Genomic DNA, 23,476 nt, shown 5'->3' with positions numbered 1-23,476 from the left:
TGAACCCCGGTCTCCAGCATTGTAGGCAAATGCTTTACTGTCTGAGCCACCAGGGAAGCCATCTTCCCTAACCATTGCATTAATAACTCTTTTCAGACTTCTTCTAGCTTTGACACATTTTTCCTTGGTGGGTTTTTACCTGCCCCACCTGCATTCACCTTTTTTTCTGGTAAGAGCAACTTGATGGTCCCCAAGGAACCCCACCTCAGACTACCCATCACTGAGTTCTGCAAAGCTGACTCCACCCTGGGCTCCACCTAACCCAGCCTGGCCAACCAGAGTGTCATACCCCACAGATGGCAGAGAATGGCTCGGGATGGATAAGTAACACAATCAGGGCCCTGAAGACCCAACAACGGAAGAAATGATAAGAGGGGCTCTCTTTTTCCACTGAGGTTGCTGGGAAGATAATTTAGAAGTCCTGTGGGAGTTAATGCCATGGAGTTAGTTTCCTGGAGGGGAAAGCCTGAGAGTCACCAGGCAGGAAAGCAGTGCCCTGAGGTGGAAGGAGGGAGAGAGACCATTTTGTGAACATTATTGGCCCATGGACCAGCCATGTTCAACAGCACATCTGGTCTTTTCAGATACATGTACTAATAAATTCCCTTTTATTAATATTTATGACAACTTAAAGCTGAGATTGTGCTTAAAGCTTTCAGTCTGCTGGATGCCATGGCTGATATCCTTAAAACTCCCTCTTGTTCACTTTCTCTCCATTTGTTACCATTCCTTCTTACTTTTCCTACTCTCTTACTTTCCCATTTTGCATTCTTCCTCAGAATTCCCCCTCAAAGTTAGAAAGAAATGAATATAAGAATGATTCTGCTAATCCCTTGGGCCTGGTCCCCTCTAACATGCTGTCCTCTCTCAAGAGAGCACAGTCAATCCTCTCCCCATCTGGAGGACAAGTAGTTCAGCCACAGTTAACTGTTTGCACAGAGTCTATATATAAAGGTTGTTGCTGTATTCAGACAAACTAGAAAAAGAATCTTCACCTTGACTATGATCATGCATTAGTGGTCCCAGGCCTTGGACTAACACATTTACTTATGGATTGAGGTTTATTAAGAATGATGTTTGGGCAGAGAGTGAGGAAGAACTTGTTCTTGAGCCTGCTCCTCTCAAGCTGGGGGCTTGAAAAGGCAGAATGTGGCAGAGCTCCTGCTGACACTGAGCTGCAAAACGCATCCCTGGGAATTGAAAATCCTTCAGCATGGCCCACGGCGGGGTGGTCTGGCCCTCACATCACAGAAGCCCCTCACCCGACTGTGAAATGTATTCATCTAAGCTTGGGTCGGTACGTTCCCTTGATCCCCCCAGTGGGGACATGGACAAAGGGACACACACACAGCACACAGCTGCTCAGACTGCATGACGAGGCTCCAGGCCCGGCGTGGACTGTGACCAGCCACACAGCTGCACTTCCAGGAAGGCTTAGCTCGTTCTCCCTGCTCCTGGGAGGACACGTGGCAGAGCAGGTGACAGCTCTGTGGCCTTGACTGTTCCCTCCCGCCCCACAGACCAGGCCACTGCCAGGGCAGCTCGTCCAAGGCCCACACGCCTGTCCCTTTCTCCTTCTCCAGTTTCTGCTTGGATCTCATCTCTGCGAAACATGGATCCCCAGGAAATCCAGGCAGTCTTCTCGCAGCAGTGAGCCCTTCTCCACCTGCCACAGCCAGCACTTCCTGTCCTCCTGCTGCACTCGGATGAGCTCAGCAAGAACCCAGCTACATCCTTGAGCTGCTGAAGCGAAGGCCTGCCATTTAATATGCCTGGACTTGACGTTTCCATGGGACCTCATGGTACATGATCAGTGCTCAACTAAGTGCAGCTCACTCCCCAGCACCACCTGGCCTGCTCTCTGTACAAGGAGCAGCACTGCGGGGAGGAGAGAAAGCAGAGAAACAGCAACACCTTTGGCAAACATGTGTATACACACACATAAGTAGAACATAATGGATGCATCCATGTACACAAGCAGACATATACACATATGCACACACTGTATTTTAAAGTATTTAACTTCTAAATGTACATGAGAGCTAATATGGGAACAATAAAAATGATTTTGGGATATATGCATACATATAACTATATTTCTATTAATAATTAAGCAAACTAATGTAAATTATATTGTCTAAATCCCACAAAGCTAACTGCACTTGAACATTTATCTCTAATTTTCTTACATTTAAGGATCACCAATATGGGGCTGTACAATTTTAGAAGCTAACCTTGCAGTATTCTCCACAGTAACTGTCTCTCAGACTCATCCCCTGACCAGAGAAGAGGATATGGGATTTGGAGTGGGCAGTAGAGTGCATTAGCCCCAAGTTCAGTAAGAGACCACACACGAAGAGTACTGTCCTCTGCAAGATTGCTAAATTCGGAGGAAAAAAAAAAATGGCAGAGATTTCCTTTGGAGGACCTCGAGGTGCTGAGCAGATGAGAGACAAACTGGGGCGTGGAAGGGGAAGGAAAACCCTATTTACACAACTGGCTCCCCTTCTCTGCTGGAGAAGGAAATGGCAACCCACGCCAGTATTCTTGTCCGGAAAGTTCCATGGACAGAGGAGCCTGCAAGCTACAGTCCACAGGGTCACAAAGAGTCGCATATGACTGAGCGACTTCACTTTTTCTTTCCCCTTCTCTGCCTCCATCTGGAACACGAAGAGGAATTTGCCTTCTGCCTGGGCAAGGAGTAGAAGGCTTCTTCATTTCTTCTTCTGAGAGCGGTTCTTCTCCTTCATCCCCAGTTGGATCCCAGTTGCCACACCCTCGGTCTACCACGAGCACGGGGCAGCCCTGTTGTGAATGGCAGCTGGAAGGCTGCTTTCTCAGTGCAGGCATTGGGAGAGGCAGAAACCAGAGACAAATGACTTCTCATCCACAAATATTTTTAGTTTCTTGCTGCTGAAACTGGATGGCAGACCACATGGAGAAGTTAAGAGGGCCACATTCAGCAGCAAAGATTCCTGTTCTCTACCAGGTGGGAGGAGTTAATGCGACAAGCTATTGCTACTACATATCCCCTTAGGGACAGGTCAGGCGCGAGACTCCTTACCTCCATGTCCATACTCTAATAACCGAACTGAAATGGATGAACAGAGAATTCATACACTTTAAAAGGTAAGACTATCTTTAACTGTTCCCCAACCTCCAGCTTTTCATCCCATCATAATTCCTACCAACCCTGCTTTATGACTGTACTTTCATAATTGGCCACGAAAAATCCATGTGAATAAATTCATAAAAATTGTTTATTTGTAGTGACATGGATAGACCCAGAGATCGTCATACTGAGTGAAATAAGTCAGACAGAGAAGGAGAAATAGTGTATGACATACCGTATGTGTGGAATCTAAAAAGAAATGATGCCAAAGATCTTACTTACAAAACAGAAAAAGACTCACAGACTTAGAAAACGAACTTAACGTTTGCCAGGGGGAAGGATGGGGTGAAGGGATAGTTAGGGAGTTTGGGATGGACATGTACACGCTGCTATGTTTAAAATGAATAACCAATAAGGACGTATGGTATAGCATATGGAACTCTGCTCAACGTTATATGGCAGCCAGGATGGGAGGGAGTTTGGGGAAGAACAGATACACATGTACATACGGCTGAGTCCCATTCCTGTTCACCTGAGACCATCACAACATTGTTAATCGGCTATACCCCAACACAAAATTAAAAGTTTTTTTTAACTGTCCATAAAAAATTCATGAGTAAAACATAAGCAAAACACAAAAAACTCTGGGGGAAGGGGAGGGACGGTTAAGAGGGAGGGAGTATATACATAATTCTAACTGATTAGTGTTGTTGTTCAACAGAAACCAATACAACATTGTAAAGCAATTTTCCTCCAATTAAAAAATAAATTAAAAAAAAAAAAAAAACCAAGAACCACAAAGAGCTCTATTTGATTGTGCATTGGCTCTGTGTCCACATCTGCACCAATGACCTCACATGTATTATCTCACTTGATTCTCAGAACCACAACCTCTGAAGTAGGTGCTATTCTAGACCCTTTACAGTGAAGGAATCCAGGGTTGAAAGGTTAGGTAACATGCCCTAGGGAACCCAGCACATGAGTAGAATTGTTATCCTGTGCTCTGCCGTTTCCCAGGATGTAAAAAATCCAAAGCGGGTTGAAAACAATACAATATCCAGCTACTTATTCTTCTAATAAAGTTTATCTGGCAGAAGGAGGTCCAGCTGCTGATAGCATTCCCTCTTCATCCCTTAGGATATGAGTTTTCTGTCAATAGCAGTGAGGAGGAAGCAGAGTGGCTGGCTGCCCAGGAGGAGAAAAGCAGTGAGCTCCCCAATTTACACCGTATACCCTAAGTGTTCAATCTCTACACACATTCCATCAGAAATTTAGGGCATAGCCCCTGCCCACCAGGTATTTATACTTTATACAGAAATGATTACTACCCATGACATTTAACATGAGGAACACCCATGCTCATGTACATGGCACACTCGGTCTGCTTCAGGAGCCCCAGAAGGAGGAGACCAGAGGGTCACCTACATCATCAGCACAGTGAATAGTTAAGAATGGCTCTGAAGTCTAGAAAGTGTAGTATTCAAATCCAGTTGTGCAATTTCCCAGCTGTGTGATCTTGGGAAAATTTGCTAACTTCTCTGAGCCTCTGCCTTAGCTGAAAATAGGTGTTATACCACATATGTGACACAGTTTTCAGAAGATAGATAATATTTTTTAAGTATTTATCTTAATTGGAAGCTATTTACTTTCCAATATTGTAGTGGTTTGGCCATACATTCACATCAATCAGCCATGCGTGTACATGTGTTCCCCGTTCTGAACCCCACTCCCACCTCCCTCCCCATCCCATCCCTCTGGGTCATCCCAGTGCACTGGCCCTGAGCACCCTGTCCCATGCACCAGACCTGGGCTGGCGATCTATTTCACATATGGTAATATACATGTTTCAATGCTATTCTCTCAAACCATCCCACCCTCGCCTTCTCCCACAGAGTCCAAAAGTCTGTTCTTTACATCTGTGTCTCTTTTGCTGTCTCATATATAGGGTCATCGTTACCATCTTCCTAAATTCCATATGTATGCATTAATATACTATACTGGTGTTTCTCTTCCCGACTTACTTCACTCTGTATAATATTAAACATTGAGGCTGGTGGCAAGCCTGGGTGAAGCACTCACAGTAACACATATGATCACCATCCTCGGAGTCACTGTAACTCATGGAGCCACCTTAGAGCAAATTGCTGTCATCAGTCCATATTTTGAGAGGAGAAACAGCAAAACAGTAAATGAGAGACCAAGGAAGAGGTTCTAAGTCAGGGAGTTAAATTTTTAATTCGGTTCCTAGCCCCTTAGTTGTTCCTGCTGCTCAATGCTAGTCTGAATGAGCTTCTGCATGGAAAACCAACCCAAGAGTGTCCATGGATGGATTCCCACAGTCCCCATGTACAGAATCTTTCAACGCAACCTCCAAGCTCTCCCCTATCTTCAGGTGAGAGCCGACTTGCAGAAGAGGAAGTGCAGCCAAATGGAGAGGGCAGGAGATGCAGAATCAAGCCCTGGCTGTGTTTAAATCACTACCTGGTCCCTGTGGGCTGTGTGACCTTGAGCAAGACATTTACCCTTACCACGTCCCAGTTTTCTCACTGGCAAATCAGAAAGATGAATATTTCCTTTGCCAGGCTGCTGGAAATATTGAAAGATAATACACGCAAGGGGCCTCTCTGGAACAATGCCTGTCCCACAGTAGGTGCTCAGTGAAAGAAGCTGCTAGAATTACACCCATGCCTTGCTCTATGTCTCTCTTCCTGCACCGAATGAAGTAAGGCAAGTCCCATATAAGATAATCCAGAGGCTTTCAATCCCTCTTGGAGACATCTGCCAAAATCTAATTCAAAGCCACACCTTGATGAGTCCTATATAACAATTTCTGGATGAATAACAAGTGAGCATCTAGAGCCACTGAGACTGGAACCACCTTTAGGGGCTTCATGGAATCTAGTCATCAGAGATGCTTCTCTCCACTACTTGAAACAGCCAATTCACAGGGACCAAGTCTAAGAATTTCAGGATACTGGGCACCCAAGATAAGAGGGGGACTCCACACCACCCCTATAACTCAACAAAGACCTAGTTTATCTAGACTCTGAGGACTCAAAGGATGTGACAAACCCATGTGGAATCACTCTGCAGGTCAGTGTAGGATCTCGGAATGGTCAACCCTTTCACCTATCAGATACTCCAGGAGCTACAGTGTAAGAGGAAACCACCCCCTGATAAGTGAAGGAAGAAGAAAGCAGTCTGCTCAAGCTGACTACGTCTGCTGTCAGGAGTGCCCTGAGAAATTCTGATCCACCCCCAAAGATGCCCCACTTGTTGAGAGACTTCAATAAAGGCATTAACACCCTAAGGAGGAGAGATCAGTTCACCGACACCCACCAACTAGGGGTGACCTTGACTGGCCTAAAGTTGCTGGGTATTTGGGGAGATTTGAAGGTCACCTGTAGCAAAAAGGGGATGCAAATGAAAGAAAAGAAGCAATGAAGGCAATTTCATGAACATTCTAGTTGTGCACCAGGCAGATCCATGCTCTCAAGCCTTTACCACTGTGTGCTGGTCACAGCTCCTGTATGTGTGGGAGGAGTTGGTCAATACTGATCTTTCTGTTGCTTCCTACTACTCGCTTGCTAAAAGGTTGAAGAACCTAGGAATAACATTATCAAATCAAAGCCAAAGAAGCCATTCCAGTAGAGGAGTCACTTGACTATCTGAAGATGTGGCATCATTATAGGGTATTTCAATAGATGAAACTGAAGAGGGAAAAGGACTCTACTTACAAAAAAAAGAAAAACCGGTCCAAGAATCATGTGTGCTCACAGTGGTACTCCACAGTGTCTTTCAAAGCAAGCTGGCACAGAGCAGAGCCCAATAAATATTAGATGAATGAATGATACGATCCAGAAAATGTATCTTCTATTTGTCAGATGAATGAAATGACTAAACGTGAGAGCACATACACACAAAAGACCTGCTGAGATCAGATCCTTGTTTTTTCCCCAAAAAGTGAAAGTAAAATAATCACAGCAAATTTCTAAATTAAGAATCCCAAAGTGAACCATTTTAATAAACAGACAATTTCTACAGCTTGCAACTTTGGAACTTGTTAGCATGAATAACCAGCCATAAATATCCTTGAAGTGTGTGATTAGAACATTAAGTGGTGCTTCCAACTTTTGTGAACCCACAGTTTAAAACCTACAAGGGGAGAACGATAGAACCCATGGACTGTGTTGCTTACTTGGAACCAATGGGTTAATACTAGACACAGTATTGACTAGTTTCATACTGGTTGCTAAGCAACATTGCTTCCTTTTCCCAATGGTCTGAGAGAGAGGATAAAAAAAGGGCAGAAAATGAGAAATGTTGGAAAAATAGGAAAGTGAAATTCAATGAATCATAAGGTACAATTTGTAGGAAAAGTAAAAGAGGAAATAATTCTTGCAGGATGTACTAAGACATCAGTTGCTTTATGACATCACAAGAGGAACACATTGAGCCTCCAGCTCTAAAGACAGAGAAGGGAGTAGAAGATGAATGTTCCCTGACTCCAGCATAGTGCCGCTCATGTTCAGTTCATGCTTCAAACACACAGGGTCCACGGATGATAGCGAGCTGACCTGTGTGACTGACCAACCAAAAAAATCTATCAAGTTCAGAAGGCCCCACGAAACCTTCCCCAGTATAATTCATTGTCCTAGTCCTTCAAGGAACTTTCATTCCCTTCACATATGAAAGGCCTCCAGTAAGTGATTCATACACTCAACAATATCAAGTAAATGCTCGCTACGTGCCAGGCACTGGGGTGGGAACTGGAAGGGGAGTGATGGAGCCCTTGTCCTTGACTGATTACTCACCACTGAGCTTGGTCACCCTAGATCACCATCTCAGTGTTCCCTTTTTATCATGATTTTACCACAGAGACATTTTAGAACCTCACAGAAGGACCTAAGAGATGTTATAGGACAGACCCCCTCCTCCCAGCTTCTTGGTTGGCTGCACGACAGGCCTACAGGGCTGCTTAACTGTTCCTGCCTGAAATCTCCAGGGTGATTCTAAAATAAACCACCTGAAGAGAGGCAGCATATTTGTCCATGAATGTCCATTTTCACAAATGAGTTCCTTATACTGGAAGCTGTCATATACAGTGTCCTACAGGAACACAGATACTGGTCAGGTTGGTTTTTGACAGTGAGGAGAGGCTCAGGAAACAGCTGGCGTAAGTGCTAGCTGGCATTTGGGAAATGGGAAAGAAGAAGAATCAGAGGACCCTGGAGGCAAGGGAGCAAAGGAGGAGTACTGTACAATCAAAAGGCAGGGGAAACACCAAAGAGGAAAAGAGGCTGTCATCAGGAGGGGCTTTGAAGCTGATCCCGTCAACATGCAGCCTATCCCAGACTACATTTCTTCATCTGCAGAGTAGGGGGAAAGAAAAATTAGCTTGTAGTGCTGGGAGAATTAAAAGTGTTATCTTTATTCTCCAAGGAAAACATACAGATGGCCAGTAGGCACATGGAAAAAAAAATGCTCATCATCACTAATTATTAGAGATAGGCAAATCAAAACTACAATGAGATACCAGCTCACATCGTCAAAATGACCATCATTAAAAAGTTACAAGTAATAAATAGGGGAGAAGGAGGGAAGAAAAGGGAACTTTCTTATATTGTTGGCAGGAATGTAAATTGGTACAGCCATTATGGAAAACAGTAAGAAGATACCCCAAAAAACTAAAAATAGAGTTGTCATATGATCTAGAAGTCCTAGTCCAGGGCTTATACCCAGACAAAACTGTAATTCAAAAAGATGCATGCACCACGATGTTCATAGCAACACTATTTACAACAGCCAAGACATGGAAACAAGCTCAATGTCCATCTACAGATGAAAGAATAAAGATGTCATGCATATATACAATGGGATATTCCTCAGCCATCAAAAAGAATGAAATAATGCCATTTGCAGCAATATGGAAGGATCTAGAGATTATCATATTAAGTGAAGTAAGACAGTAAGAGAAAGATGGTATCATATGATATCACTCATGTAGAACCTAAAATATGACACAAATGATCTTATAAAACAAACAGACTCACAGAGAACAGATTTGTGGTTGCCCAGGGGAAGGGTTGGATTGGGAGTTGGGGACTAGTAGATGCAAACTACTACACACAGGCCAAATAAACAACAAGGTCCTACTGTGTAGGACAGGGAACTATATTTAACATTCTGTAATAAACTAATGAAAAAGAATGTGCATATGTATAAGTGTCACTTTATAGAGCAGAAATTAACACGATATTGTAAATCAGCTGCTGCTGTTGTTTTAGTTGCTAAGTTGTGATGAACCTTTTTGCAACATTATAGACTGTAACCCAACAGGCTCCTTTGTCCATGGGATTATCCCCCATGCAAGAATACTGGAGTGAGTAGCCATTTCCTTCTCCAGCTCATCTTTCTGACCCAGGGATCAAACCCACATCTTCTGCATTGCAGGCAGATTCTTTACCACTGAGCCACCAAGGAAGCATCAAAAAACTATACTTCAGGAAAATCTTTTTAAAAGTTTTATCTTTAAAGCAACCCCATACTACCTGGCATACAGTAAATTGTAATCAATGCTATTACCACATATGGGACATTTCACACTGTAAAGCAGTAGTTTTAACCATTAATGAAATTATTATGTATCGCTGCGTCTAAGATTGTGCTTGCGTGCTGTCTCTTCAGTTGTGTCTGACTCTGCGACTCTATGGACTGTAGCCCACCAGGCTCCTCTGTCCACGGGATTCTCCAGGCAAGAATACTGGAGTGGGTTGCCATGCCTTCCCCCAGGGGATTTTCCTGACCCAGGGACTAAACTAAGATTGGTTCTAGTTAATTGTCAACCTCATTCCTTTAAGCTAGTGTTTCCCTAATTTCAATCATGCGTGTACCATCCTCACAATTTCTGCCCTGTCCAAGTGCTATCTTTTGTAATAACAGTACTAATAAAACCACAATAATAGAGCTTCCCTGTTGCTCAGATAGTAAAGAATCTGTCTGCAATGGAGGAGACCCACAACAGCAACAATGACCGTGACAAATCTTCATGGAGTATCTATCACATGCCTGGCACCATTCTAAGAGCTTTAAAGTATTAATTCATTTGATTCTGACAGCAACCCTAGGGGGTAGATACTATTGTTAATTCCATTTTACAGATAAGCAAATTAAGGCATGGAACAGCTAAGGTTATTTGGCCAATCAGTGGCAGGTCACAAATTTAAATTCAGATAGACTGGCCCCAGACCCCATATCTAATTCATATGTGTACTACCTCTCTCATCTCTGTATACCTGCATTTACTCCTTAAAGACTGACTCACTTAAATTTTTTAAAGATATTATATGATTATATAGTATCTGTGAAATTCTGGGTTTAATAGTTATAATTCTGCTTATGTAAAAAACAATTACAAAATTATTTCAGTAAGAAATTTCCATGTACTTCCTAAAATCATCCGTGAAACACACTTTAGAAAAATACTGCTCCAGACACATGGAAAATCCTTCTACCTCAAGCCCAAAATACCACAGGCCAATGCTAACAACTCATGGGTAGTCACCCACTTCAACACCCATTCTCTACTTTCTCCTTCCTAACAAAGCCTGGATTTTTATCTGGATGGTGGCTGCAAAAACAAAACAGTGTATTTTCCTTTCAGCTACCTCTGGCTCATGATTAAGTCCTGGTCAATGAGAACTGAAGGACTGTGCTATGTGGGACTTCATGGAAGTTTCCTTAAAAGAGAATGAACCTGTTTTTTTTTTGTTTTTTTTTTTTAATTCCTCTCCCTCTTGCTTTTTGGAATAAGTACATGATGACATGAACACAGCTGCCACCTTGAATTTTGAGAAAATACACTAAGTTAGAACCCCAAAGAGAAGGAGCCAGGGGTCCTCACGAACATGAGACCATCACAGCCTTGCACTACCCACCTCCACACTCGAATCTGCTCCCTCAGCACTCACAGAACTAAGCGAATCCTGGGGCAGTAAGTGCTGCCATGTATGTGTTCGCTTACAAAACATCTGCTCTAAATGCTTTCTATACATGAGTCTATTCAATCCTTCTAGCAAACCTACGTCATAGGGACCGTTGTAACCTCATTCATACAGATGAGGAAATTGAGGCACAGAGAGTTTAAGTACCATGCCCAAGGTCACAGAACTAGTAAGTGGCAGAAGCAGAACTCAAACCCAACAGTATGACCCCAAAGAATGAGTTCTCAACCCTAATGCTCTTTCCTGGAATCAAAGGGGTATTACGCACTGGACTCTCAGAGGAGCTAGCTTCTTAGTGGCTCAAACATCTTCCCTGTGGTGGACCATAGGTCAACTCCTATGAAACCCGAGATGATTCTGGCTTCTCTAAAAATCATCTGGGGGCCCTGACAGACTCTTTGAATCATCATATTAACTATATTTTAAGTAGACCCAAATACAAGTCTGATGTCTGTACATCATACAAGACATACAATAAATGTCTTTTTATTGACTTACTTTGTTGGTGAAAGAAATATTCAAAAATAGGCATATTCAGAAAGTCTTTGCCTTTTGCTCTCCAGGAATTTGTACTTGGCTCCCCAGAGGCCCTGGACAGAGCACAGTGTGTGCCCCCACCCGCCTTCAACAGCCACCACGGAGTTAATCGTATTTCCAAGGCCTGGCACATGTTCAGTCAAAAACCTGGCTGAGTGCCTGTTGTTTACTGAAGCTGGGGAAGAAGCATCTGCAACATTACGAAAAGCATATTGTAAAAAGCAACACATGCAAATTAAACCTCTTGAGCTATGAGTAAATTGCTGGGAAAATTTATAACTCATTTAATAAAACTTGAAGTAAATACATAGCCTGGCTCCCAGGGAAAACAAAATATTTCCCACAATTCTCTCCTCTTAAAGGAAAAAAAAAAAAAAACAAACAAAAAACAAAGGACCATCGAGCCAGACGGCTCTATCAAATAGAAAGTATAAATAGCAGCTGTGGTGTAAGGAAAACCCATTTTGGATTGTAGGGTATTTAATACCCACATGGGCAGTGCCACACCCTCTGCTCTGGGATATATCTAACGACATTCAGGCCTAGAACATCTCTGTAATAATCCATGGCTTTCCTCACCCAACATAACTCTACCAGGCATCTTCTTTGTAATAATTCATTCAATTAGTATTTACTGTCTACCCAAGAGGCATTGCAACGTGTTGACTGAAAACATATATCCTGGGACCTGCTGCCTGGTTTGGTGCAGAGGCTCTGCCCCTCACTAGCTGTATGACCTTGAGCCTCATACAGGTTGTCAACTCTCTGTGCCTCAGTTTCCTCATTTGTAATATGGCAATTACAAGAATATCCACATTCTGGGGTCATTGTGAAAACTGAATGGGTCAAGTGCTTACAACAATGCCTGGCAAATAGTCATCTTTTAAATATTAACTCCTTGTTATTTTATATTTTAAATATTAACTCCTAAATAAATATTAACTCCTTGTTATCTCCTTGAGTGACAGCACAAAGTTTGCAGGGCTGGTGGTCCATAACAGGGAGAGGCCCAGAAGATGAGGTGGGAGATTCAGCAGGACCACGTCACACTGAGCTTTGCAGGCCATGGAAAGACTTCGGACTCTATACCAAGTGCAACAGGTCACCACTGGAGGGATTGAAAGACGAGAGTGACTCAATATGATGGGCAATTCAAAAGCCCATTCCAGCTGCCATATGGTGAATGGATCACAGGGACACAGGAAGGGAAGGGGCAGAGAAGAAGCTGCCAGGGCCCTCCCAGCAAGAAAGATGTGTCCCTGGGCATGGCCTGAGGGGCTGCCTGAGAAGACTCAGGAAATAGTTCAGGAGTGGAGCTGATAGGACTTTGGAATGGTTTGTATATGAGGATGAAAGAAAGAGAAATCAGGAATGACTTCTAGTTTGGGGAGGCCTTTGATGGACACTGGAGAATACTGAACAGACACAGCTTTTTATTTCAGTGAGAGCTTTAAAGGTACTTGGTCAGAGCAGCCAAATATACATGAAGTAGAACCAAGAGAAAATGGGATATCAGTACCTAAGCGTATAGTTTACAGTCCAAGGTTCAAAGAAAAGAGAGAACGTGGTTTTAAGGAAGGGCATAGCATACAGGGCACAGTGCCTGGCCCTGAGGACACAGTCACCGGAGTCCCACGGGGGGGGTGGGGAGGTCTAACACGAGCCGCTTTGAAGAAGCAAGGCCAGTCACTCAACAGAAATGGTGCATCCATCTAACTCATTACCCACTTTCTAGAAAATCTCCTAGACGAAAAGTGGGGAGGGACATATGATCTCATTCCCATTTGGTCACCCATTTTCCATCATTCAGGAAAGCATCAGGAAGCCCTTGGAAAAAACTGTCAACAGTAAAGATCAGGAATATGGGGCAGTGGTTTGGAGCCCAGAGCCTTCAGTTAAGGAGTCCTGGGTTCAAGTCTGAGCTTGCTCACTCACTGACTGTGTGAGTGCAGACAGGTCGCTCATCTTCTCTAATCCTCAGTGCCTGTAAAATGGAACGATATTATCTACCGTGTAGAATTATGGGAAATAACACTCCTAAAGGATGCAGCCCCCTGCCTGCCATGAAACAAACGTTCTCAGCGGTTTTCCTTTAAGGAGATGACTGTTCCTCCCGCAGAATCCTGCAGGTCTTCTATCTCAGCTTGTCCACACTTGATGGTTATTGCCCATTTCAGCATCTCTCTTTTTTCACCAGTTTGTAAAATATATAAGTGAACTGGTCTTGGGCTGCTCATATTTACTACTTGCAGCTAACAAGGTGCTGAGCATTAATAATACTAACACTGTAATTATTATTTATGAAAGTCAATATTACGAAACTCTCACTCTGTGCCCAGCGTGACGCTAAGCACCTGGCAGGCATTAAATCCCAGGAAAGGGTGGGGCAGCTTGAATCCTTCACTTTCAGTCTCTGTTCCACCGCTTATGTTCCACCGCTTACTTGCCTTCTACCGTTCAGTGTCCTTATCTGCAAAACAGGGGGATGGTGGTGCTGGTGGTTTAGTCTCTAAGTTGCGTCCAACTCTTGCGACCCCATGGACTGTACAGCCCACCAGACTCCTCTGTCCATGTGATTCTACAGGCAAGAATACTGGAGGGGATGGCCATTTCCTCCTCCAGGGGCAAAATGGGGGGGAAGCAGTATATCTCCATTGAGTTGCTGTGAGGATTAAATGAATAAATACATGTAAAGCTCTTGAAACACGCCTGTGCCTAAGTAACACCTATAAAAGTGTTAACCATAATTATGATTATCAATAACAACCACCCTCCCTAAGGCTTCCCTGGTGGCTTAAATGGTTAAGAATCTGGAGACCCAGATTCAATCCCTGGGTTGGGAAGATCCCCTAGAGAAGGGAATGGCAATAAATTTCAGTGTTCTTGCCTGAAGAATTCCATGGACAAAGGAGCCTCATGGGCTATAGTCCATGGGGTCGCAAAGAGTCAGACATGACTGAGCAACTAACACTTTTACCGCCCTATGAGCTTTCTGCATTTTAAAAACAAAGGTGCTCCTATCATCCCATCTTATAAACAAAGACACAGAGAAATTCAACAAACTCCCCATGGACATACTCTCCAGAAACCAGATGCCTGACAAATATGTTTAGGAGGAAAAAATGAGCATCACACTTTGCTGGGGAGCTCATTGTGTGAAAGCTCTGGCCCTGAACATCAGAGAGGGACAGGCAGGAGCAGGCTTCCCAAGGCGTGTCATTGGCCTCCCTGCCACGCCGGGCCCCAGGGAGCAGTTCGGTGGAACACAGGACGCACGCATGGACAAGGAGGATGCTGGATCTTCAGGAGAAATGAACAGAAGACAGAAGAAGAAACCCTGGGGACAAGGATACACCACAGGTAAAAGGCAGAACTGATCCTTTTAAAAATGGAAACTCTGTTGTTCATACTCCGCCAGCATCTGTATGGCAGGGACTGCTCAAACCACAAGCCAAGCGCTAGCAGGACAGCTCAGAACCAAGAAGTAAATTAGGCTCTACTGCGTGACTTAAACCAAGCACATGTGACTACACATTTCGGTGTCCCCCATAAATCTCGGTTGCTTTCAAGTAGAGAACCCTTCCTTCTGGGCACAGGGAGCCTTCCTCCCCCACCCCTAGGGGCATCTTTACTACCCCTGCATTCCCTCTGCTGCCATCACTTTCCTTCTTAATCCAGAGACCTTCATGCTTCAGAGGATGAAGGCACAAACCTCACCTGTCTTGAAGGTCAAAACAACTGGCAGGTTTCCTTGCACCACGGAAAAGCAGACAGTCAACCAGCCTCTATGAGAACCATATAAGGCTTAAGGCGTCGAGGCAACAGTGTCACAGAGATCTGGCTCTGTCATTCACCCACTGCACAGCCTGAGGCAAGGTACTGAAGTCCTTTAATGGACCTGAGTCTCAGGCACCTCATCCCCAAAATGGGATGAAAAACAGTACCTACCACAGGGCCATGGAAAAATGAACAGAGCATCCAAAACCCAGTGCCTGGGATGTAGGTACTCAGAAAGGTTAGGAGCCGTTGCTATGGTTGCTGCTGTTTTGATGTTGAAGTGGTTTCATCCTGAAAGGACTTACTCTCAATGAAGTTGAAAATATTAATTTCCTTGGGGTGAGGAGGGATGAATTGGGAGAACACAGCAGATTTTTAGGGTGATAGAAATATACTATGATATGATATGATGATATGATATATATGATATCAATATAGTATGATACTATAGTGATGGATACATGTCATCATATATTTATCCAAACCCACAATGTACACCACCAAGAATGAGTCCTCACATAAACTACGGACTTTGGGTAATTATCAGGTATCGATGTAAGTCCACCAGTTGTAACAAATGGAGCACTCTGGAGAAGGAAATAGCAATCCACTCCAGTATTCTTGCCAGGAAATCCCCATGGATAGAAGAGACTGGCAGGTTACAGTTCATGGGTCATGAGTCGGACACAACTGGAGCATCTTACTATACATGGTAGGGGATGTAGATAACACGGGGGCAGGGAGTACATGGCCAATTTCTGTACCATTCTCTCCATTTTGCTGTGAACCTACAGCTGCTCTAAGAAAGAAACTAAGTCTTAAAAAACATTTCCCCAGGGTAACACATAGGCCAGAGGAACTCAGTACAACCTCTTTACAGGAACCTCTGGAAATTCTGCTCCAGCCCCACCCCACACATGCTGTAGATGACAGCGATGGAGATTCGGGGATCCTGGCACAGGGGAACTTTTTAAACTCCTGACAATTCTTCTAAGAATAAAGGCAGAAGATGACTGCTCCTGACGCACTGCTCCAGGCCTCTCTCCAATCTCTCCTGTATTTGGACATCACTCAGGCCCATCAGAATCCTGAGCCTGCTGTCTGCTGACTGACAACAGAAAGAGAAATTTAGAGGTGTGAGTGAAATGACAGAGCTGTCACGGCTGCCTCGGAAACGACTCTTTCCTTAAAGAAAGGAAAGATAACAGAAAAAAAAAAAAAAAAAGAAACCTTCAGACAGCTGCGATACCCTGTCACAGTTCCCGGGAGAGATTTTTTTCAAAATAGCTTTGGATGAATTTAAAAAACTGAGAAGAGCAAAATATTTATCCCCAATTTTAATAGTAGTCCTTGTATGAGTAGGACAGAATCTGGGGGACAAATTCCCTTCTTTGCAGGGAATTCTATTCAGTACTCTGTAATGAGCTATATGGGAAAAGAACCTAAATAAGAATGGATACATGTGTATGTATAACTGGCTCCCTTTGCTGTACAGCAAAAACTAACGCAACACTGTAAATCAACTTTACTCAAATAAAAAAAAAATTTTATTTCCTTCTTTGGACCCAATATAAGAAAGTATCAGCTCAATATTATTATTTGGAGAATGGAAGCAAATTTATCTCCCTTTAAAAAAAAAAATTTGTTAAAAAAAATTGCAAATCCCAGACTCCAAAGTCTCCTTTCTTTCAGCGAGATTAGCTCATGACCTCAGATTCTAACTCTTAGGTGGACTTTCGGTCAACAAATACCATATTAGTCACTGCGATTGCCGGCCCTGGCTTCTGTGATCTGGCACATCACAGTCACATGCTTGTTACACATTCAGACAATAGACAACAGCCTGGCACGATGCCCAAGTCCAAGGTCTCCCTTCTCCTTCCTCGTCATCAATATTTACACCACTATTCGTAACTTAAAATGTCTTCTTTCTTTCTTTGACATCCAAAACATGAAGAACTGACCACTGTAGGAGGCAGGGGTTGGGGGACTTCTCTCAAAAACAAACCACCTTAGAAGGAAAGGCACAAGCTAAGCCTGCATCCAGCATCCATTCAGCAACAGGGAAGTCACTGGCCAAGGGGATCACATTTCAAAGGCTCCTATTTTTCTCAGTTTTCTGAAAGCCCTAACTTTACAATAACCATGAGAATAAACAGATTCCCAATCTCACCCACAGGTCAAATACAGCCCAGAAAGGAATGCCTCTATTAAGATAATGCCTTAGAAAAAGCAATAATTCCAATAGCAACTAAAAAGAAATCATAATAGATGGAAGGAAACTGCACTTTGAGTATTTTTCCAAGAGTCCAACCAAGAGAGTCAAGCAGACCAGCATAAGAAACTCCATCCCTGCTTGTAAAACGCTCCAGGAGAACCACAAACCTACACTGAACTGCTGATTGATGTAACACTTGGATCAGAAATACACCGCATGAAATACAATTTCCAGAGAGGAAAAGGAAGTCCTTGATGAGCCTGGTGAAAGAGTGATAAAAGCTTCACTCAAGGCTTGCACTTTAGTATCAGATTGTGGGAAACTTTCATTGAAACAACCCAACCGAGTCCATTAGCCATCCGTCGGCAAGCACTACATAAACCCTTAACACCTCGCCAAAGAGAAGGCTCCATAATCACCCAGATTCCTGCCAGGAGGAGAGGGAAGGCAAAGCCGCAGATGGAGGGGCTGCCTAAAGCCAACCCAAGAACAAAAGACATGCTTCTTGGATGGGGAGAGCAAGAGAAGAAAAGATCCACAGGAAGAAGAAAACAGACCACTGTAAATTTCTTCTCTCCCCACTAGCATCCGCATGGTCCCAGTACTGACACTTGGGCCATTGAGAAGCCCTGACTGTGGGAAAGAGGAATGGCAACATGAGAGGAGCAAGAATAGGGAGACCGGGTCCTGGTTTGGGCCCTTATGTCTGCATAACAGGCATTATTCATGCCCTCAACGCTCAACCCAGGACAATAACTTCTGCCTTTTCCTACATTTGGGGTTATTCAAAATAGCCAGTGTAACAATGGCAAACAAACTGCTTTCAAGATGTTAAAACACTGAACAAATCTAAGGCATTATTACTGGTTTAGATACTATGTAAGTTTCAACTCCATGGTTCCTTTGCTTGTCCGCTTGTCCAGAGCTGTGATTAGGACTAAAGGGGATGAGCTGACACAAGCATGAAAGATATGGTCTTCTATGCCATCTCCCTTCCAAGCTCTCTCTCTTTGCTCATCTCCAAAGCTTTCCCTTAACAAGTTCTCTGGTTTTGCCATGACTTTTTGTCCCCAGGGGTGACTGAGAGAGGAGGAGGACAGCTCAATCAATAGAATAAAACCCCATAAGCTGGCCACATAAAATGGACATGCTAAAAAGTACTGTAAGGCATATTGGGACCCAAGAAGGAAAAACCCCAATTAGATGGGTGAATACAGAGGTAGTTTTTAAAGCTGTTTGAATAGCAACACTTTCTCCCCAGACGCATCTTCTGCCAAAGTCTAATATTTAAGTAGATCAGGGTAGAAGGGCTGGGGCTGAGGTGAAGGGTTCACATTCTACATCCCAGCTTCCCCTCACCTGTAAGGTGGACAAAGGAAAAGTCTGGAAACCCATGAGCATTTCATCTCTTCCTTTTCCAGAAAAGAAGAACAAGGCTAACACAGGAGAAAAAGCTGGACCACAGCCCCAAGTTAGTTCTTGGCCAGAGCAGGCTTCATTCTTCTCATACCCAGTCCATGCTTTTTCCACAGACCACACTACCCACTAAATGGCTCAGGAGGATGTATGTCTGAACAGAGAATTGGAAACACAAGTAACCAGAGATCCATAGAATCCTCAAATATCAAAGGGCAAACGGGCCACAGGGCCAAGGCTGACATTAGCCCTCCACCTGAGTCCCACTGCTATAGGTATGGCCCTTGAGTTCTATCTCAGACAATTCCATTTGTACGGAGTCCTTGATAAACCCGGCAGATACACATGCCAAATACTTCCCAGGGCATCAGCCCTAGAACAAGATTTCCACACGCAGGAGGCAACAACCCCCGCCCCTCACCAGGTACCATCACCTCCATGTACCATCACCTCCATGTACAGCTAACTTTTGGAAGGCATAAATTTAAAAGTTGTTTCTGGGGACTCAGAGTTTCATTTCCTCTAAAAATAGTATTATCAATGGTGAGTGGTTCCTAAGGCTATCCCAGGAAGATCTATTAGACACATAGTTTAAGATGCTAATAAGGTATCATCCTTCTCTTAGGAAGAGAAAATTAAAGCACTGGGCATATGCTTCTAAAGGTGTAGAAGTTGATGAAAGGTACCAAGGATAAAAAAGTAAACATGGAAAATTATCACAATAAGTGTGAGCTTGTGAACATAAACTGATGTAAGCCAGAAACTACACCAGCTCAGTTCCACGGAGCTGAATCCCATTATATTGGGTGTATGTGTGAAGAGCCTCTTGATGAGGGTGAAAGAGGAAAGTGAAAAATCTGGCTTGAAACTCAACATTTATAAAAATTAAGATCATGTCAACCAGTCCCATCACTTCATGGCAGATAGAAGGGGAAAAAGTGGAAGCATGACAGATTTTGTTTTCTTGGCCTCCAAAACCACTGTGGGCACTGACTGCAGCCATGAAATTAAAAGATGCTTACTTCTTGGAAGAAAAGCTATGACAAACCTAGACAGCATATTCAAAAGCAGAGCCATCACTTTGCCAACAAAGGTCTGTATAGTCAAAGCTGTGGTTTTTCCAGTAGTCATGTATGGATGTGAGAGCTGGACCATGAAGAAGGGTGAGCTGAAGAATTGATGCTTTCAAACTGTGGTGCTGGAGAAGACTTGAGAGTCCAAAGGACTCTTAAGGAGACCAAATCAGTCAATCCTAAAGGAAATCAACCCTGAATATTCATTGGAGGGACTGATTCTGAGGCTAAAGCTCTAATACTTTGGCCACCTGATGCAAAGAGTCAACTCACTGGAAAAGACTCTGATGCTAGGGAAGATTGAAGGCAGGAGGAGAAGAGGGCAGCAGAGGGTGAGACGGTTGGATAGCATCACTGATTCAGTGGACATGAATCTGAGCAAACTCCGGGAGACAGTGAAGGACAGGGAAGCCTGGCATGCTGCAGTCCATATAGTCACAAAGAGTTGAACATGACTTAGTTTTCCAGGTAGCTCAGATGGTAAAGAATCTGCCTGCAAGGCAGGAGACCAGGGTTCGAACTCTGGGTGAAGATTACCTGAAGAAAGGAATGGCAACCCACTACAGTATTTTTGCCTGAAGAATTTCATGGACACAGGAGCCTGGTGGGCTAGTCCATGGGGTCACAAGGAGTCAGACATGACTGAGTGACTATTACTTAAAACTTAGCAACTGAACAACGGCAACAACAAACGTGCTTGGTGGAGGAGAATTTCTGACTAAAACTGTTTTTTTGCTTATGAGTAAAGAGAACCTATTATGGCAGAAAGTGAAGAGGAACTAAAAAGCCCCTTGATGAAGGGAAAAGAGGAGAGTGAAAAAGTTGGCTTAAAACTCAACATTCAGAAAACGAAGATCATGGCATCTGGTCCCATCACTTCATGGGAAATGGATGGGAAAACAGTGGAAACAGTGTCAGACTTTATTTTTCTGGGCTCCAAAATCACTACAGATGGTGACTGCAGCCATGAAATTAAAATATGCTTACTCCTTGGAAGGAAAGTTATGACCAACCTAGATAGCATATTCAAAAGCAGAGACATTACTTTGCCAACAAAGGTCCATCTAGTCAAGGCTATGGTTTTTGCTGTGGTCATGTATGGATGTGAGAGTTAGACTGTGAAGAGGGCTGAGCACATAAGAATTGATGCTTTTGAACTGTGGTGTTGGAGAAGACTCTTGAGAGCCCCTTGGGCTGCTAGGAGATCCAACCAGTCCATTCTGAAGGAGATCAGCCCTGGGATTTCTTTGGAAGGAATGATGCTAAAGCTGAAACTCCAAGTACTTTGGCCACCACATGCGAAGAGTTGACTCATTGGAAAAGACTCTGATGCTGGGAGGGATTGGGGGCAGGAGGAAAAGGGGATGACAGAGGATGAGATGGCTGGATGGCATCACTGACTTGATGGACGTGAGTCTGAGTGAACTCCGGGAGTTGGTGATGGACAGGGAGGCCTGGCATGCTGCGATTCATGGGGTTGCAAAGAGTCGGACACGACTGAGCGACTGATCTGAACTGAAGAATAGTTATGCCTTAGATTAAACATACGTGAAAATGCTTTGAGAATCATAAATGCTACATGCATATAAGGGATTCCCATTATTTTGACAGTTGTTATTACTGGACTGAGGACACAAGTACTTGCTTGATGAGGAAGAGATACAGACTTTAGTTAGACTCAAAGAAGAACTGAGAGCCAGATGACCACAGAACAATCTTGGAGTACCTTTCTGGAATTCTATCTAAAAGATCCTAAAGCAGTGCAGACAACCATCTGGAAATGTACCAAATTCCCCCATGAGGCAGGAAGAGAAGCCAAAGAGACCAACTCCTCCCCGGCAACAGACAACAGCCGCTGCCAGTGTGGTTTGGGCAGGTCGCTGGTCTTTAAGGGCTTGGACTTATTACAATTATGACCCAAGTTTAAGTTCTTTGTATTGTTTAATGGTTATTTTTAATGAGGGGCTGGGGGCTAAAAGCATTCTGTATAAAACAGAAACAAAAACCTACACTGGCCTAATTAAAATTTGCCAAACTCAAGAGCCACAGAAACAGCTGTATTGCCCTCAAGGTTCTGGTTCTGTTTCACGTTCAAACAATTCTTCCACTCACTCACCACCGTTTTTTCATATCCTATGCTCTAATTCACTCTCCAGAAGATACCTAATGGTATTCTCTCTAATGGGACAAGTACAAGAGGAGAAATAGGAATTTTTCATGACCGTCATCTCATCAGCATGGCCCTTATTTTCTCTAGACATTAGCCCTAAGTTTCCTTACCCCCGCCCTAGACATGGGCCCCCAGTCAAGTCAGGCAACTCCTTTGCCCAAATTCTCTGGCATGGCCATTTTCCAGAAAGTATCTGGCAGGTCCCGAATGCTACCTTCCACTGTGGACATGCTAGAGCATCGAAGGTCTGAGGGCATCTTCTAGAAGGTGCAGTCTTCCCTGTCACTCTAGAATGTGGGACCCAGCAGAGGTTCCTCTCATGACTAGACTTTGAGAGAGAAGCCTGCAACACGTAAGCCCTTGCAAAATACCCCGGCTTTTGCAAAGAGAGAAGGGTTGATCTCCGAGCCAGGGAAAAGTGACTGCCCACACGTGGATCGGTGAGGAGAAGGAAAAAGCCTCCCCTGTGCTGCCTGGGCAGCTGCTGCTCAGCCCCCAAGCACCTACTAGCCACTCCTATGGCCAAGTCCCTTTGTCCAATAGCTCTAGTGGGGCTGAAAAGAGCTCCCCAAGAAGCAGCTCCCAGGTGTATCCCTCTGGGCCTGTGTCCCACCCACAAAGCACAGACCAGGCCAAGAGATGCGGAGAGCACCCCCAGGGCAAAGCCAACAAGCCTCCTTCCTCCCACAGTGAAAACATTCTGATCTGAATGCAATCTTCAGGGCTACCAGCTTCACCATCATTCACTCACTTTTCATCTTTAATCCAAGGAATACCCATGGAGTCAGATAGTGGGGGGAGAGGTGAGATACCAGAGGCCCCCCAAAAAGAACAGGACTCACTACAGCTGCCTCCTCAGCCTTACTCCTGAACTGGCCCCTAGCTGGGCCCTTCTCCGCTGGGTGCGGGAAGGGGTTAAAGCCAGGCCTCCCAGGGAAGCATGGTCCTTTCTTTTTCCCTCCTCGGCTCCTCCCCCACCCCAGCCTTCCGCCTCCCTCCTCTCCCAGCTCTGTGTCCTGACCTTGCCGGTTCTGTGCCCCATCCATCTTGGGCTGCTTAGCCATTTCGCTGGCTTCATACTGTGCAGATTAACACAATTCATCACCACAATCATCCCCGATTCATCACCCTCTCCAATGAATGTTTTGACATCCAGTTAATTTTCTGCTG

At 44.1% G+C, this 23,476-nt stretch overlaps 1 protein-coding gene across 8 annotated transcripts in view; it reads right to left on the bottom strand.

Annotated features, from left to right (window-relative positions):
* The window catches only part of LOC104997535 (chromosome unknown open reading frame, human C10orf11), a 926,454-nt gene that overhangs the window by 334,918 nt on the left and 568,060 nt on the right, over positions 1-23,476 (bottom strand). The window lies entirely within an intron of this gene.

The sequence above is a fragment of the Bison bison genome, unplaced genomic scaffold (assembly GCF_000754665.1).
Source record: "Bison bison bison isolate TAMUID 2011002044 unplaced genomic scaffold, Bison_UMD1.0 scf7180017864309, whole genome shotgun sequence".
Lineage (NCBI taxonomy): Eukaryota > Metazoa > Chordata > Mammalia > Artiodactyla > Bovidae > Bison > Bison bison.
This window is presented reverse-complemented; position numbering and strand designations above follow the sequence as displayed.